At 51.3% G+C, this 17,268-nt stretch overlaps 1 protein-coding gene across 1 annotated transcript in view; it reads right to left on the reverse strand.

The window, feature by feature from the left end:
* LOC119850710 overlaps positions 1 to 17,268 on the reverse strand; it is an 829,101-nt gene that overhangs the window by 435,972 nt on the left and 375,861 nt on the right. Inside the window, exon 4 of the mRNA XM_038389133.2 lies at positions 16,458 to 16,469. The gene's annotated coding sequence lies outside the window, so the exon portion shown is untranslated. The remainder of the gene's footprint in view (positions 1 to 16,457; positions 16,470 to 17,268) is intronic.

Raw genomic sequence — 17,268 nt, forward strand, 5'->3', positions numbered from 1 at the left:
GCCTCTCCAACCGCGCAACTTCCTCCCGCAGCTCCTGACATGCACCCCCACCTGACTAACTGGGAGGCTTTTAGCTAGTTTCAGCCAGCCCCTGATTGGCTTCAGGTGTCCCAATCAACCTAGCCTTCTCCCTGCCTTCTGGAAAGTTCTTAATTGGCCCTAGGTGTCTTAATTGGCCTGGAGCAGCTGCCATTTCACTTATCCTGGTACCAGGGATTTGTTTAGCCTGGAGCTAATATATCTATCTCCGACTACTCTTCCATACTCATCTGCCCTTCCCCCGTCACATATCCCCCCGCCTCTGCTCAACACCATAGAGCTGGACAACTTGGGACACCAGGCAGTATGCTCGTGACAGACCATCAGCGTTGCCATGCATCCAGCCCTGTGCTGTATGTGGAACTGGAATGGTTGGAGGGATAAGAACCACCTGGTGACCCTTGCATTCTTTTCCTTATTCCGCTGCATCCACTGGAGGGGTGCATGGTCCGTCACAAGAGTAGATCGCCAGCCTATGAGGTAATAACGCAGTGTCTCCATAGCCCATTTGACAGCAAGGCATTCTCTCTCGACTACTGCATATTTCTGTTCTCTTGGGAGAAGCTTTCTGCTTAGCTAGAGGATCGGGTGTTCCTCTTCTCCCACCATTTGCGACAGAACTGCTCCCAACCCCACCTCGGAAGCATCTGTTTGTAAAACAAATTCCCTGTTAAAGTCTGGGGCTATGAATACGGGGTCACTACAGAGGGCCGTCCGAAGGTCTGTAAATGACCCCTCTGCTGTGTCGGTCCACTTTACCATGTCCAGACCTCGGGTCTTCACCAGATCCGTTAGGGGACTTGCCCTAGTGGCGAAGTGGGGAATAAACCATCGGGAGTAGCCTACCACGCCTAGGAACACATGGACCTGCTTCTTTGGAGTTGGCCGGGGCCAGTTTTGAATTGCCTCTAGCTTACTCGTTTGGGGCTTCACTATGCGCCTTCCCACAATATATCCCAGGTACCTCGCCTCTGCTAGCCCTATGGCGCATTTAGTGGGATTAGCAATGAGGCCAGCCTGCCTTAAGGTGCGCAGTACTGCCTCAACTTTCTCCAAGTGGGTTCCACAGTCTGGCGTATGGATGATGACATCATCTAGGTATGCAGCTGCATAACTAGTATGGGGGCACAGCAGCTTATCCAAGAGGCGCTGGAATGTGGCTGGGGCCCCATGTAGCCCAAAAGGGAGGACGGTGTACTGGAATAGCCCGTCCGGGGTGGAGAATGCTGTCTTTTCTTTAGCTTCTTTGGTCAGAGGAATCTGCCAGTACCCTTTTGTCAGATCCAATGTAGTCAAGAATCGGGCACTACCCAGTCAGTCAACCAATTCATTGATGCATGGTATGGGGTATGCATCAAACTGGGATATTTCATTCAGTCAGCAAAAATCATTACAGAATCTCATGGTACCATCAGGTTTAGGCACTAGAACAATTGGACTGGACCACTGACTGTAAGATTCTTCAATAATCCCTAATTCTAACATTTACACTCTTTTGACTGCTGGGATTCGATAGGGTCTCAATGTTATCTTGGCTCCAGGGATCATGCGGATATGGTGATAGGTCTCAGTCGTCCGCCCTGGTTTTGTAGAGAACACATCTCGGTTGCAATTCATCATGTCGGCTGCCTCGATCTTTTGGATCGCCGTCAAGTCAGATGATATCCTCACTTGCTCGTGTAAGTTATCCTCCTGGGGAAGGGTCTCCTGCATGACTAAGCATGTCTCTCAATCGTGCCACGGTTTTAGAAGATTGATGTGGTAAATTTGCTCCGATTTCCGGCGGCCTGGCTGCCGCACCTTATAGTTCACCTCTCCCACGGCTTCGATTATTTCGTAGGGTTCCTGCCACTGGGCCAACAGTTTACTTTCTGCTGTGGGCACCAGTACCATCACCCAATCCCCTGGTTGGAACCGCTGAAGCTTCGCTTGGTGGTTATAATGGGTTCGTTGGGTCTCCTGTGCTCTCTCCAAGTGTTCCCGTACAATGGGCGTAACTCGGGCTATCCGATCTCTCATCTGCAGTACATGCTCAACTATAAAAGAAAAGGAGTACTTGTGGCACCTTAGAGACTAACAAATTTATTAGAGCATAAGCTTTCGTGAGCTACAGCTCACTTCATCGGATGCATTTGGTGGAAAAAACAGAGGAGAGATTTATATACACACACACAGAGAACATGAAACAATGGGTTTATCATACACACTGTAAGGAGAGTGATCACTTAAGATAAGCCATCACCCACAGCAGGGGGGGGAAAGGAGGAAAACCTTCCATGGTGACAAGCAGGTAGGCTAATTCCAGCAGTTAACAAGAATATCAGAGGAACAGTGGGGGGTGGGGTGGGGGGGAGAAATACCATGCTCAACTATGTTCCTTCCGGGATTTGGCTCCTCTTCCCAGGCTTCTCTGGCTATATCCAATATGCCCTGAGGGTGGCGCCCATATAATAGTTCGAATGGAGAGAAACCTGTGGAGGCTTGCGGAACCTCCTGGATGGCGAACATGAGGTAAGGCAATAGGGTACCTAATCTTTCCATCCCGGCTCACCACTTTCCTGATCATGGCCTTGAGGGTCCTATTGAAACTTTCCACAAGGCCGTCTGTTTGTGGGTGGTATACAGAGGTCCGTAGGGCTTGTACATGGAGCAATGAACAGAGATCTTTCATCAACTTGGACATGCAAGGTGTCCGTTGATCAGTCAATATCTCCAATATCCCAACCCGGGCAAAGATCTGTACTAGCTCCTTAGCTATTGTCTTGGAAGCTGTGTTGCGCAGGGGAACAGCTTCTGGGTACCGGGTTGCATAGTCCAGTACAACAAGCACATGTTGGTGGCCCCGAGCTGTCTTCTCTAGGGGCTCTACCAGATCCATGGCTATCTGTTCAAAAGGAACCTCTATTATTGGAAGAGGTATCAAAGGAGCCCGCAAGTGCGGCCAAGGGCTATGTAACTGACACTCCGGACAAGAGGTGCAGTATCGCCAGACATCTTCATGTACTCCTGGCCAGAAGAACCTCCGCAGGATCCGTGCCTGGGTTTTCTCTACCCCTAGGTGTCCTCCAAATAGGTGGCTGTGGGCAAGACTCAATATGGCTTTTTGATGTTTTCATGGCACCAGAAGTTGTTGTATCTCTTGCTCCTGCATTTGCACCATGCGGTACAGGAGATCTTTCTGCACTATAAAGTATGGTCCGGGACCCCAGACCTTCCCATCCACGGGTATCCCATTGATCTCGGCCACCTCTTTCCTGGCTTTATCATATCTGGGGTCCTTCGCTGGTCCCTCCCAAAAGTCTCTCTCCCGGGACTAACCTCCCCAAGCTCCCAGGGGCTTGCTTCTGCTTCTTCCAACGGCTCACCACCATCATGGCTGGGGGCAGCTTCTGGCTCATCTTCTGTGGTGGAAGTTTCTCTGTTGGCTGCTTCTGTCCTTCTGCCTTCTAGGGAGGACTTCTGTCCCTGGGTCAGGATCCGGGTTCCCAAGGCCTTCACAGCCTTCCTCTCCTTTTTTGTCTTCCGGGTCTTTCGGGGGGCTGAGAACAGATCCTGTGAAATCTCAGCGAACATCCAGGGTTGACATTCCCCGGGTGACAAGTCGCTGTCCTCAGGGTCCCCATCTCCCTCCAACCTCTCCGTGGGGAGTAAATTATCAAACCCTGGATAGTCCCTCCCAATGACTACAGGATATGGGAGTTTAGGAACTACACCCACGGTCACCTCAATGGGGTTTCCCTGAACCTCTATCTCCACTGGGATGGTGGGGTAATGGCTCACGGCCCCATGCACGCACGTCACTGCTACGCATTTGGCTTGTAGCAGCTGACTATTTTTTACCAGCTTATCCGATATGAGGGTGATAGCACTCCCAGCGTCCACAAGCACTGTAGTCTCTGCTCCATTTATCCTCACTGGCCTGGTGTAATTATGCAGGGCTAATGCGACCCCCGTGAGGTGAATAAGGGAGCATGGGACCTCCCAATCCCCCAAGTTACATTGCATAGGCTCCTTGGTCCTGGGAGACTGTGCTGCTATGTGTCCCCACTCCCCACATGCATAACATCTATAATTGCTTTTAATCACTCCCCTATCCCAGGGGTTGGGGGTTTAGCCCCGGGGCTTCTCCCACTCAGGCCAATCCCTTCCTTCTGGGATCCCCACTGGTTTTCGCCCCCCCCGCCTTCTTCCACCTAGGACTCCCCAGGGGTTTGGCTGCCCAACCTTCCAGGGTTGGGGTCGGGTGCTTGCTTCGAAAGGGGCCTTCCTTGGGTAGTAGGGTCAGTTCCCTGGCTGTCATCCATCTTTCTACCAGTGTGATCATCTTGTCGTATGTGGATGGATCATTCTGGCCTACCCATTTGCAGAGATCTGGCGGCAGTCCCCGCATGTAATGGTCTATGAACAGGGTTTCCAAAAACTCCTCTGGCCTGCACACCTCGGGCTGTAACCACTTCCATGTGAGGTGTATGAGGTCGAATAGCTGGGACCTCGGTGGTTTGTTCTCCTGGTATTTCCACTCATGGAACCTCTGGGCCCTTACCGCTGCCGTTACCCCTGCTCATGCTAGGATCTCTGCCTTCAGACAGGTATAGTCAGTGGCATCCGTGACAGGCAGGTCAAAGTAGGCGTTCTGGGCCTCTCCACACAAAAAAGGGGCAAGGATGCTGGCCCTCCACTCCTGGGGCCACGCCTCACGCTGAGCAGTCCTTTCGAATGAGAGGAGATATGCCTCTACGTCATCTCCTGACGTCATCTTTGGCAGACAACCAGTGGCCCTCAGGGTTTGCGTCCCGTCGGACCCCTGGGCTTGGGTGGTGAGGATCTTCAGCTGGTCCACCACCTCTCTCAAGAGGGCACGATCTTGGGTCGCCTGGCTCATCAATAATTGATTGGTTTCCTGCTGTAGCTGCATAGACTCCTGTTGTGCCATTGCCTGAACCCAGGTGGCCTCCTGCTGGGCTGCCCTGGCTTGTACCAGAGCTCTGACCACCTCCTCCATTGTGGTACAAAGCAAACAAACAAACCAAACGAAACAAACAAAAAAATCCAAACCCCCAGTGCACTTTTTTTAAAACCTCTTTCTTCCGCTATGCAATGAACGAAATCCCACTGCTGACACCAGTTGTGACAAAGCTTTGTCCTTGCCTCCCGCATTTCCTGGTGGATTTTGCTAGCCTCAGAGGCTCACTGTGACCCTGACCGTAACCCTTCTCTCTCTAGAGACAAGGGTCACAGTCTACTGAGCCATTTTCATCATAAGCCAGTGAGGGAGGTGAGGAGAAGTTATCCTTCCTTGCACAGTCTCTGTTGTCTCCCAGTCTCAGTGATTAATCAGGGGACAAAGGTGGTGGGGGGAGCCCGGGCCCACCCTCTACTCTGGGCTCCAGTCCAGGGACCCTAATAGTATCAGCTATGGTAGCTGACCTTTTAGAAACATGCCATGTACAATTCCCTGGGCTATTTCCCCCACAGCAGCCCTCACTTCCTCAAGCTCCACTTCACCCTTACCTCAGGGCTTCCTTCCTTGTGCCTGATATGGTGTGTACTACTCAGCCTCTCCAACAGCGCAACTTCCTCCCGCAGCTCCTGACATGCACCCCCACCTGACTAACTGGGAGGCTTTTAACTAGTTTCAGCCAGTCCCTGATTGGCTTCAGGTGTCCCAATCAACCTAGGCTTCTCCCTGCCTTCTGGAAAGTTCTTAATTGGCCCCAGGTATCTTAATTGGCCTGGAGCAGCTGCCATTTCACTTATCCTGGTACCAGAGATTTGTTTAGCCTGGAGCTAATATATCTATCTCCCACTACTCTTCCATAGCCATCTGGCCTTGCCCCGTCACACCACCTTATAGTCCATTCATCCAGCCCATACTTCTTTAACTTGCTGGCAAGAATACTGTTGGAGACCGTGTCAAAAGATTTGCTAAAATCAAGGAACAATACGTCCACTGCTTTCCCCTCATCCACAGAGCCAGTTATCTCCTCATAGAAGGCAATTAGATTAGTCAGGCATGACTTGCCCTTGGTGAATCCATGCTGACTGTTCCTGATCACTTTTCTCTCCTCAAAGTGCTTCAGAATTGATTCCTTGAGGACCTGCTCCATTATTTTTCCAGGGACTGAGGTGAGGCTAACTGGTCTGTAGTTCCCAGGATTCTCCTTCTTCCCTTTTTTAAAGATGGGCACTACATTAGCCTATTTCCAGTCGTCCGGGACTTCCCCGATCGCCATGAGTTTTCAAAAATAATGGCCAATGGGTCTGCAATCACATCTGCCAACTCCTTTAGCACTCTTGGATGCAGCGCATCCAGCCCCATGGACCTGTGCTCGTCCAGCTTTTCTAAATAGTCCTGAACCACTTCTTTCTCCACAGAGGGCTGGTCACCTCCTCCCCATGCTGTGCTGCCCAGTGCAGTAGCCTGGGAGCTGACCTTGTTCATGAAGACAGAGGCAAAAAAAGCATAGAGTACATTAGCTTTTTCCAAATCCTCTGTCATTAGGTTGCCTCCCTCATTCAGCATGGGGCCCACACTTTCCTTGACTTTCTTCTTGTTGCTAACATACCTGAAGAAACCCTTCTTGTTACTCTTAACATCTCTTGCTAGCTGCAACTCCAGGTGTGATTTGGCCTTCCTGATTTACTCCTGCATGCCCAAGCAATATTTTTATACTCTTCCCAAGTCATTTGTCCAATCTTCCACTTCTTGTAAGCTTTTTTTTTGTGTTTAAGATCAGCAAGGATTTCACTGTGAAGGCAAGCTGGTCGCGTGCCATGTTTACTATTCTTTCTACACATCGGGATGGTTTGTCCCAGTAACCTCAATAAGGATTCTTTAAAATACAGCCAACTCTCCTGGACTCCTTTCCCCCTCATGTTATTCTCCCAGGGGATCCTGCCCATCAGTTCCCTGAGGGAGTCAAAGTCTGCTTTTCTGAAGTCCAGGATCCGTATTCTGCTGCTCTCCTTTCTTCCCTGTGTCAGGGTCCTGAACTCGACCATCTCATGGTCACTGCCTCCCAGGTTCCCATCCACTTTTGCTTCCCCTGCTGAGTCTTCCCAGTTTGTGAGCAGCAGGTCAAGAAGAGCTCTGCCCCTAGTTGGTTCTTCCGGCACTTGCACCAGGAAATTGTCCCCTACACTTTCCAAAAACTTCCTGGATTGTCTGTGCACTGCTGTATTGCTCTCCCAGCAGATATCAGGGTGATTGAAGTCTCCCATGAGAACCAGGGCATGCGATCTAGTAACTTCCGTGAGTTGCTGGAAGAAAGCCTCGTCCACCTCATCCCCCTGGTCCGGATGGTCTATAGCAGACTCCCACCACAACGTCACCCTTGTTGCTCACACTTCTAAACTTAATCCAGAGACACTCAGGTTTTTCTGCAATTTCATACCGGAGCTCTGAGCAGTTATACTGCTCCCTTACATACAATGCAACTCCCCCACCTTTTCTGCCCTGCCTGTCCTTCCTGAACAGTTTATATCCGTCCATGACAGTGCTCCAGCCATGTGAGTTATCCCACCAAGTCTCTGTTATTCCAATCACATCGTAATTCCTTGAGTGTGCCAGGACTTCCAGTTCTCCCTGCTTGTTTCCCAGGCTTCTTGCATTTGTGTATAGGCACTTGAGATAACTCGCCGATCATCCCTCTTTCTCAGTATGAGGCAGGAGCCCGCCCCTCTCGCGCACTCCTGCTCATGCTTCCTCCCAGTATCCCACTTCCACACTTACCTCAGGGCTTTGGTCTCCTTCCCCCGGTGAACCTAGTTTAAAGCCCTCCTCACTAGGTTAGCCAGCCTGCTTGCGAAGATGCTCTTCCCTCTCTTGGTTAGGTGGAGCCCGTCTCTGCCTAGCACTCCTCCTTCTTGGAACACCATCCCATGGGCAAAGAATCCAAAGCCTTCTCTCCGACACCACCTGCGTAGCCATTCGTTCACTTCCACGATTCGACGGTCTCTACCCAGGCCTAACCAATTCTAGCTCTCATCTCTATCTTTTTCCTTTTATGAATAAACCTTTAGATTTTAGATTCTAAAGGATTGGCAATAGCGTGATTTGTGGGTAAGATCTGATTTGTATATTGACCTGGGTCTGGGGCTTGGTCCTTTGGGATTGAGAGAACCTTTTTCCTTTTACTGGGGTATTGGTTTTCATAACCATTCATTCCCATAACAAGTGGCACTGGTGGTGATACTGGGCAACTGAAGTGTCTAAGGGAATTGCTTGTGTGACTTGTGGTTCGCCAGTGAGGTAAAACTGAAGTCTTCCCTGTTTGGCTGGTTTGGTTTGCCTTGGTGTGCACAGAAATCCCAGCCTTGGGCTGTAACTGCCCTGCTTTAAGGAATTTGTCCTTGCAGCCCCCACTTGCAATTCACTGTGATTATCCCAGCAGCTCTGATCTTAGTCCAGCACCTGCATCCCACTCTCCCAGGGCTTTGGTGGGGATTACTAGAGACCAGCCAGCTATCACAATGCCCAGTACATTTATTTAGGACAAAACCAGCACAGGGAGGGTCCTAGTGGCTTCTCCATCACTGGCTATTTTGAAATGAAGATTGGAAGGATTTGGAACTTGTTTAAAGAGATGCTCTAGCTCAGAAGTTGTGGTTCTGGGGAAGTCCTCTGGCCTGTGTTATGCAGGAGGTCAGACTGATCACAATGGTCCCTGCTGGCCTGGGAATGTCTGAAAACATGTAATAAAACATGTGCTAATTTACCAGGTGTTACCCATCTTCCCCATGGAGACCCTGGCAGGTTCTGGTCCCTCAGCCCCTGCCAGTCTCTTGGTTACAGTCGCATGTCAGTTCGGGGCTCAAAGAGGGTCACTGAGTTAGTCCAGGCTGCCCCTTGGTACCAAAAGCCTGTTTTCTGTCTCCAGAATCTTATCGGTGCCAGTCTGAGGCCTGGTCTACACTGCAGGGTTAGGTGGATGCAGCTGCCTTGCATCAACCTAGCTGTGGCCTTGTCTTCACTTAAATCCGTCTCCTTCCGATGTTAGTGCCTCTCTGTGCCGATTCAGTCAGACCGCCTCCCCGAGCAGCATAGAGACACGCTCGATATAAGTAGGTCGACGCAGTGTGAGTGTAGACATGGCATTGCTTACATCGACTGTTACTGGCCTCCGGGAGCCCTCCCACCAGGCCCTGCACTGACAGTATAATTGATACAAGCGCTCCCAGTGAGGACACACACCGCTCACACAAGGAGCAATGTGCACACGCATAAGCAATTTAATAACTGCAGTGCCTCTGTGCCAACGTAAGTTAGGTTGCCAACATTTGGTAGTGTAGACGTGGCCGATGCAATGGTGGTATCTCTCTGCAGTAGGGTGACCACATAGCAACTGTGAAAAAAACAGACAGGGGGTGGGAGTAATAGGCACCTATATAAGAAAAAGTTCCAAAAAACAGGACTGTCCCTATAAAAACAGGACATCTGGTCACCCTACTCTGCAGTGATTTACAGTAATTACCCCCCACTGATTTTAGTTCCTGCAGCAAGGTCAGTAACTGTCCCTCATGGCGCCAGAGTGCAATCCCCAGCTCCCGGAGCTACAGAGAACATTGAGAGATACCAAAGCCTATGAATGGTCCATGTGCCCATCCCAGCACATCTCAGTAGAATAGTCCATTGAGCTTTCCACGCTTCTGAGGGCTCACTTCTGGCATAGCGGCTGGTGTGGAAAAGCATCCCCGGAGCATGTGCTGTAAGTTGGGCTGTTTACAAGTTGGATAGTAAAATGCAGGAAAAGGGGATTGTTTGCAAAATGCTGTTTCTAAGACTAAAGCCGAGTTGAAGTATTTTAGAGGCAGCTTATATCTACCAACCTTTATTATTATTAAATATTTATATTACAGTAGCAGCCAAAAGTCTAGGTGTTACCCATCTTCCCCATGGAGACCCTGGCAGGTTCTGGTCCCTCAGCCCCTGCCAGTCTCTTGGTTACAGTCGCATGTCAGTCCCATGAGGTCCCCTCATTCTCTGGTTAAAGGAAAGTGTGAATGGGATTCACCTTCTCTGGACCAGTCGTTATTTTGCATATCTATCACATTCCCTCTCATGTGACTCCTCTGTAAACAGATCTAATCGTACCAATCCCTCTAGTCTTTTTCATTGCCCATCTTTGGAGTCCATCTGCTTCAGCTCTTTTTTGCTAACTCACTTAAACCCCCTATGTTTTCTGTCACCTCCGATGACCACCTTTTTCTCCTCCTTGACATTTATTCTCATCACCTACATCCTCAGGTCAGTGCCCCTTTGCAATGAAACCCTGTGGCTCCCAGCCCAAACCTTTCTCCCTCTCCTGGATCCTCCCTCTGCATTACAGTCCCCACATCTGGAATCAGCTCCCCATGGAATCTCCTAAGCCGACCGGTCACCAATAGTATAAGCAAATGTAATACCAGTCTCCCGCCCATGGCACTTTCCTGACATTCTGTATCTAAGCAAACCTCTCACCTGCTTGGCTGCTTTTCTTATCTTGCGTTTGTAAAGACTTCCTTTTCATTACACAGCGGGCGAGACCCTGTGTGAAAGAGGCTGCAGCATTATAGAACGACCATCTATTTCACAGTTCAAGCTCAGGTTATGGATCCGATGATTTACTCCAACCCCCATAGCGGGGGGATTTTCCTCTGCTCTCCAGCAGTTGCCAAGTGAAGTAAAGTTTCAATAATCTCCATTGTTCAGCACCTGTTTCCCTCTACTTCTGCTTCAATCCATTGTCCACACAGAGATGCACAGACACCAGGGTATTGGCCACCTGCACCCAAATGCAGCCGGCGTTGTGGCCTGACCTGGGCAAGCCCCTTGAGCATTTTGCCTGACCTTTTGGCCCAGGAACTGGGCAGCTAGTTTCCTCTTCTCCTGTCCCAATTTTAATCTGGTTGATCAGGAGGCATCCTGGCCTCCACCCATTTCCCAGAGGAGTGGGACCAACCCTGCCCACCACCCCTATTTGCACAGACTACAACAAAAGTTTCCAAGCGGAGGGGAGATTGTGGAAAGGTTTGGCAACCCCACAAGGACATCAGTCACTCAGCTCCGCAAGCCAGGCCATTCAGGGAGCCTAACTGAGGGGAGCAAAGCACCGGTCCTGCCTGTGAAATGCAGAATTCATGCAACTGCAGATGCAGGGATCCTGTCGAGCGGACCAGATTACAGAGAGAGATGCACATACCATCCCCATATCTACAGACACCCACACACACACACACACACACACACTTGGATTGCTGGAGACAGGGGGCTCCAAAGAGCATCCCAGAGAGAGATTTCAGAGTAGCAGTCGTGTTAGTCTATATCCATAAAAAGAAAAGGAGGACTTGTGGCACCTTAGAGACTAACAAATTTATTTGAGCATCAGCTTTCGTGAGCTACAGCTCACTAGAGAGAGAGAGAAAAAATACCTTTGGACTTTGACGCTAAAGGGGAAAACACTCATTGCCTGGGCTCAGTTACTGTTTTCCTGGCTGACAATTGAGTCCTGCCTGTGCTAGGCATGGACAGACTGCGGCCCTAGGATTGGCTGGGGACCCTGACAATCCAAAGGGCCAGAGCAATTCAAAGGTTTGCTCTGGATGGGAAAAAAAGCAGCCAGAGTTGAGGGTAGCGGGAAGGCAGCTGCCATTGGCTCCTTTTCTCAGATGACCCAAACCCTCCTATTGCAGGGGACGGTGGGGCAGCGAGGGGGGCGGCTAACAGCTCTGAGGAAGGCCTTTGTTCTCAGGGACCAATAAAGAGCCGGTGGGTTCCCCAGCTGGCTGGCCAGCCACAGCACTGGGAAGTGATCGAATTAACCCCAGCCTCTCCAGGAGAGGGGATGTATACAGGGCAAACAGGGCTCAGCAGGGCATGGAGACGAGCACCCAGCACGGCTGGTGTTGGCTCGGGATACCAGCTCCGGCGCTGAGACATGGCTAGGTGGCCCGTTGTACCCACTGTACAGCACCGTGCACATCTGCAGCCGGGTGACTGTGTGTCATGTGGCAGCATCGCGAGTAGCTAAAATGTCCAGTTCTCGAGTGACAAGGTGGGGGAGATCATATCGTTTAGTTCGCCAGCTTCAGTTGGTGAGAGCTTTGATGCAATAAGACATGACCTCCCCCACCGGGCCTCTCTCAGATCCTGGGGCCAACATGGCTCCAACTTCACCACAGACAACAGCTCTCATGTGACAGCTGCCTGTAATGCGGGAGTAAAGCGCAGGGACGGAAGATGAAGTTGGCACACCAAGAGCACTTGTAGCCTGCTGCACTTTCCTGTTTACTTGCCCCTCTCTTCAGCCTCTTTGGGTGTGTCTACACAGCAAGCAGTACCCCCTGCCACGGGGTGCCATAGCCTGGGCTGTAGTCCGAGGCTTGCGGGGCTCGCACTGTGGCACCAAAAACAGCCCTGTAGACGTGGGGCTCTGAACCCCAGGGAGACGTGGTGGGTGCAGAGCCCACGCTCCAGCCCACGCCCAAGTCTACGTGGCTATTTTTAGCGCGAGAGCAGGAGCTCCAGGCTCGGAAACATGCTGTGTAGATGCCCCCTTTGGCTCGCGGGTGCAGCACGGCCTGTGTCTTGCCACGTCTTCCCAGCTTGCCGTGTTGATGCTGAAAGTTTTCCAGTCCCTCTTGGAAACATCCTTAAACCTGAGGCTAGGTTGTCCCTGTGGCCTTGGGCCACGGGCACAGTCTCCATACAAGAGATCCTTTGAAAAGCGTCCATGCGGGCAGATGTCCTAGCCAACGGAGACATCTGTGGTGGAAAAGAATAATTCAACTTGACAATTTTGCTTTCTCATGTACTTATGTGTCAGTAATTTTGGTTCCCACTTGCCGTTTAGAAGACAGGGAAGCCAGCAGGTGTGGAAGGTGCTTAGCCTTCTCTCACGCCTGCTGCAGACTGTCCAGGTCTCGCTCCCACCAGCTTCTGGAAGTGGGATGGGGGGTCCACCCCACACAAGGCCAAGCAGGTTGAATTAGACCAGTGATGCCCAGACTGAGGGTCCTGAGCTGCAAGTGGCTCTTTAACATCTCCTGGGGCTCGTTGCAGCATGTGATATTAAAACACCGTGTGATGAATTATTCACCAATCTAAGTTATTAACCAGTCAGGAGACGGTCCTGGGGCCCGTTTTGTTCAATATCTTCATAAATGATCTGGAGGATGGTGTGGATTGCACTCTCAGCAAATTTGCGGATGATACTAAACTGGGAGGAGTGGTAGATACGCTGGAGGGGAGGGATAGGATACAGAAGGACCTAGACAAATTGGAGGATTGGGCCAAAAGAAATCTAATGAGGTTCAATAAGGATAAGTGCAGGGTCCTGCACTTAGGATGGAAGAATCCAATGCACCGCTACAGACTAGGGACCGAATGGCTCGGCAGCAGTTCTGCGGAAAAGGACCTAGGGGTGACAGTGGACGAGAAGCTGGATATGAGTCAGCAGTGTGCCCTTGTTGCCAAGAAGGCCAATGGCATTTTGGGATGTATAAGTAGGGGCATAGCGAGCAGATCGAGGGACGTGATCGTTCCCCTCTATTCGACACTGGTGAGGCCTCATCTGGAGTACTGTGTCCAGTTTTGGGCCCCACACTACAGGAAGGATGTGGATAAATTGGAAAGAGTACAGCGAAGGGCAACAAAAATGATTAGGGGTCTAGAGCACATGACTTATGAGGAGAGGCTGAGGGAGCTGGGATTGTTTAGTCTGCAGAAGAGAAGAATGAGGGGGGATTTGATAGCTGCTTTCAACTACCTGAAAGGGGGTTTCAAAGAGGATGGCTCTAGACTGTTCTCAATGGTAGCAGATGACAGAACGAGGAGTAATGGTCTCAAGTTGCAATGGGGGAGGTTTAGATTGGATATTAGGAAAAACTTTTTCACTAAGAGGGTGGTGAAACACTGGAATGCGTTACCTAGGGAGGTGGTAGAATCTCCTTCCTTAGAGGTTTTTAAGGTCAGGCTTGACAAAGCCCTGGCTAGGATGATTTAACTGGGACTTGGTCCTGCTTTGAGCAGGGGGTTGGACTAGATGACCTTCTGGGGTCCCTTCCAACCCTGATATTCTATGATTCTATGATTCTACTGTGTTATTAACCAATTGTTGATAAAATAATACTTGGTCAGTCATTTTGCTGTAAGAATAATATATATATATATGTATATATATATATATATATATATAAAAACATAGGTGCCGACTTCCCCTCTGCCCCGTGGATGCTTGACCCCCACCCTGCCCCTGGCCCCCCCTTCCCCCAAGTTCCTGCCCCTGCCCCGCCTCTTTACCACCTCCTCCCCCAAGTGCGCCACATCCCTACTCCTCCCCCTCCCTCCCAGAAAGTCGTAAGCACTGCCAAACAGCTGTTAGGTGGCGGGCAGGAAGCGCTGGGAGGGGAAGGAGCAGGGACGCCACACTCAGGGGAGGAGGACGGAGTGGGGGCAGGGCAGGGAGTTTGGCTGCTGGTGGGTGCGGAGCACCCACTAATTTTTCCCCGTGGGTGTTCCAGCCCTGCAGCACCCACGGAGTTGGTTCCTATGTATATAAACTAAATCTTTCCATCATACTGTTTAAATATGACTATAGTATATATAGCACTATAGTAAATGAAACAATGAATTCACACAACTGTGACTCTTTGGGTAAGGCTGATGGCTAATTTGACTCCTGAACCACTGAGGTCTGAGTATCACTGAATTAGGCCAATTAACCAGATAGGCTGATTGATGAGGGTGCCCCCCTGAGACAGAACAGACAGGACTGGTATAAAGCCAGGAAGCTGGCAGCAGAAGAGAGCTGCAGGGGAAGTAGCCAATGGGAGCTGCGGAGCCGGTGCTCAGGGTGGGGGCAGCACACGGAGCCCCCCCGGCTGCCCCTGAGCCTAGCAGCCGCAGGGACATTCCAGCCACTTCCAGGAGCTACAGGGAGCCAGGGCAGGTAGGGAGCCTGCCTTAGCCCTGCTGCACCACTGACTGGACTGACCAGAGCCACTAGGGTCCCTTTTCGCCCAGGGGTTCCAGTTGAAAATCCTAAGTGGCACATGGGCTGGACCTGGCTGAAAGACTAATCAAAGGTATGAGAACTGGCAAGGTGCTGGGTTGGGCAAAGCTACTACCTGTGGTATCTCGGGAAGCATGCTAGTAATCTTCTTAATAGCCTCCTTGTCATGAACGAAGTGTGTAGGTGCAACTAGGAACATCAGAATGGCCATACTGGGTCAGACCAACGGCCCATCTGGCCCAGCGTCCTGTCTTTCGACAGTGGCCAGCGCCGGGTGCTTCAGAGGGAATGAACAGAACAGGTCATCATCAAGTGATCCATCCCATCGCTAGGGTTGCCAACTGTGTAATCACAGAAACCCAAACGCCCTTGCCCCGCCCTGTCTCTGAGGCCCCGCCCTGCTCACTCCATCCGTCGCTCACTCTCCCCTACCCTCGCTTACTTTTAGCGGGCTGGGACAGGGGGTTGGTGTATCGCAGGGAGTGCAGTCTCTGGGCGGGGGCTTAGGGGTTCGGAGTGTGTGAGGGGGCTCCGGGCTGAGCCTGGGCCAGGGGGTTGGGGTGCAGGAGACAGTGCGGGATGCAAGCTCTAGGAAGGATTTTGGCTGCTGGAGTGGGCTCAGGGCTAGGGCAGGGGATTGGGGTTCAGAAGGGGGTTCGGGGTGCACGCTCCAGCTGAGCGGTGCTTACACAGGGTGGCTCCCGGTTGGCAGTGCAGTGGGGCTAAGGCAGGCTCCCTGAAGTGGCCAGCATGTCTCTACAGCCCCTGGGGGTGGAGGCTCCACACTCTGCCTACACCACAAGCACCACCCATCCAGCTCCCATTGGCCACACTTCCCGCTCGGGGCACCGGCAGCATGCAGAGACCCTCTGCCCCCTCCCCCCAGGGGCCACAGAGACGTGCCAGCCGCTTCCGGGAGTGGCGCAAAGCCAGGGCAGGCAAGGAGCCTGCCTTAGTCCCGCTGCGTCGCCAGACTTTTGGCAGCCTAAAAATCTCCTAGTTTGGTGTCAGTAGCCTGTGGGAGATAGGGCCCGATTCCAGGAGACTCCCAGTCACCAGGAGGGTTGGCAACCCTCCGATACCTGTTCCCAGCTTCTGGCACCATCTCTGCCCATCCTGGCTAATAGCCATTGAGGGGCCTATCCTCTTTGAAATTGTCTAGTTCTTTTTTGAAGCCCGTTATAGTCTTGGTCTTCACAACATCCTCCAGCAAGGAGTTCCACAGGTTGACTGTGCACTGTGTGAAGAAATATTTCCTTGTGTTTGCTTTAAATATACCAAATTAATTTCATTTGGTGACTCCTAGTTCTTGTGTTGTGCTTCTCCACACCAGTAAAAATGTTATAGACCTCTATCATACCCCTCCTTACTCGTCTCTTTTCAGAGCTGAACAGTTCCAGTTTTATTTCTCTCTCCTCCTACAGAACCTGTTCCATACCCCTAATCATTTCTGTGGATCTTCTCTGTTCCTTTTCCAATATATCTTTTTTGAGATGGGGTGACTACATCTTCCTGCAGTATTCAAGATGTGGGCATACCAAGGATTTATATAGAGGCAATGATATTTTCTGTCTTGTTACCTATCCCCTTCCTAATGGCTCCTAACATTGTTAACTTTTCTGACTGTTGCTGCACATTGAGTGGATGTGTTCAGAGAACACTACGTGGGGAGCAGTTGCAATTTCCAGTTGTTATTAACCAATTGTTGATAAAATAATACTTGGTCAGTCATTTTGCTGTAATTGTGTATGTATATCTACACACACACACACACACACACACACACAGGTGCCGACTTCCCCTCTGCCCCGTGGATGTTCGACCCCCACCCCGCCCCTGGCCCCACCCTCACTCCGCCCCAATTCCCCCCTTCCCCCAAGTCCCTGCCCCTGCCCCGCCTCTTTACCACCTCCTCCCCCAAGTGCGTCACATCCCCACTCCTCCCCCTCTCTCCCAGAAAGTCGTAAGCACTGCCAAACAGCTGTTAGGTGGCGGGCAGGAAGCGCTGGGAGGGGAAGGAGCAGGGACACCATGCTCAGGGGAGGAGGATGGGGTGGGGGCAGGGCAGGGAGCTTGGCTGCCGGTGGGTGCTCCGCAAATAGAACAGGAGCTATGCAGGTGTAAAACATGGGAAGAGAATAACTAAACAAGAGTCATCTGAGACCAAGGGAGGTAGCAGCTTTGGAGCAAGCGCACTGCACCCCCACAACCACACTGTGCACTGCACCCCGGCACCATA

The sequence above is a fragment of the Dermochelys coriacea genome, chromosome 2 (genome assembly GCF_009764565.3).
Source record: "Dermochelys coriacea isolate rDerCor1 chromosome 2, rDerCor1.pri.v4, whole genome shotgun sequence".
Classification (NCBI taxonomy): domain Eukaryota; kingdom Metazoa; phylum Chordata; order Testudines; family Dermochelyidae; genus Dermochelys; species Dermochelys coriacea.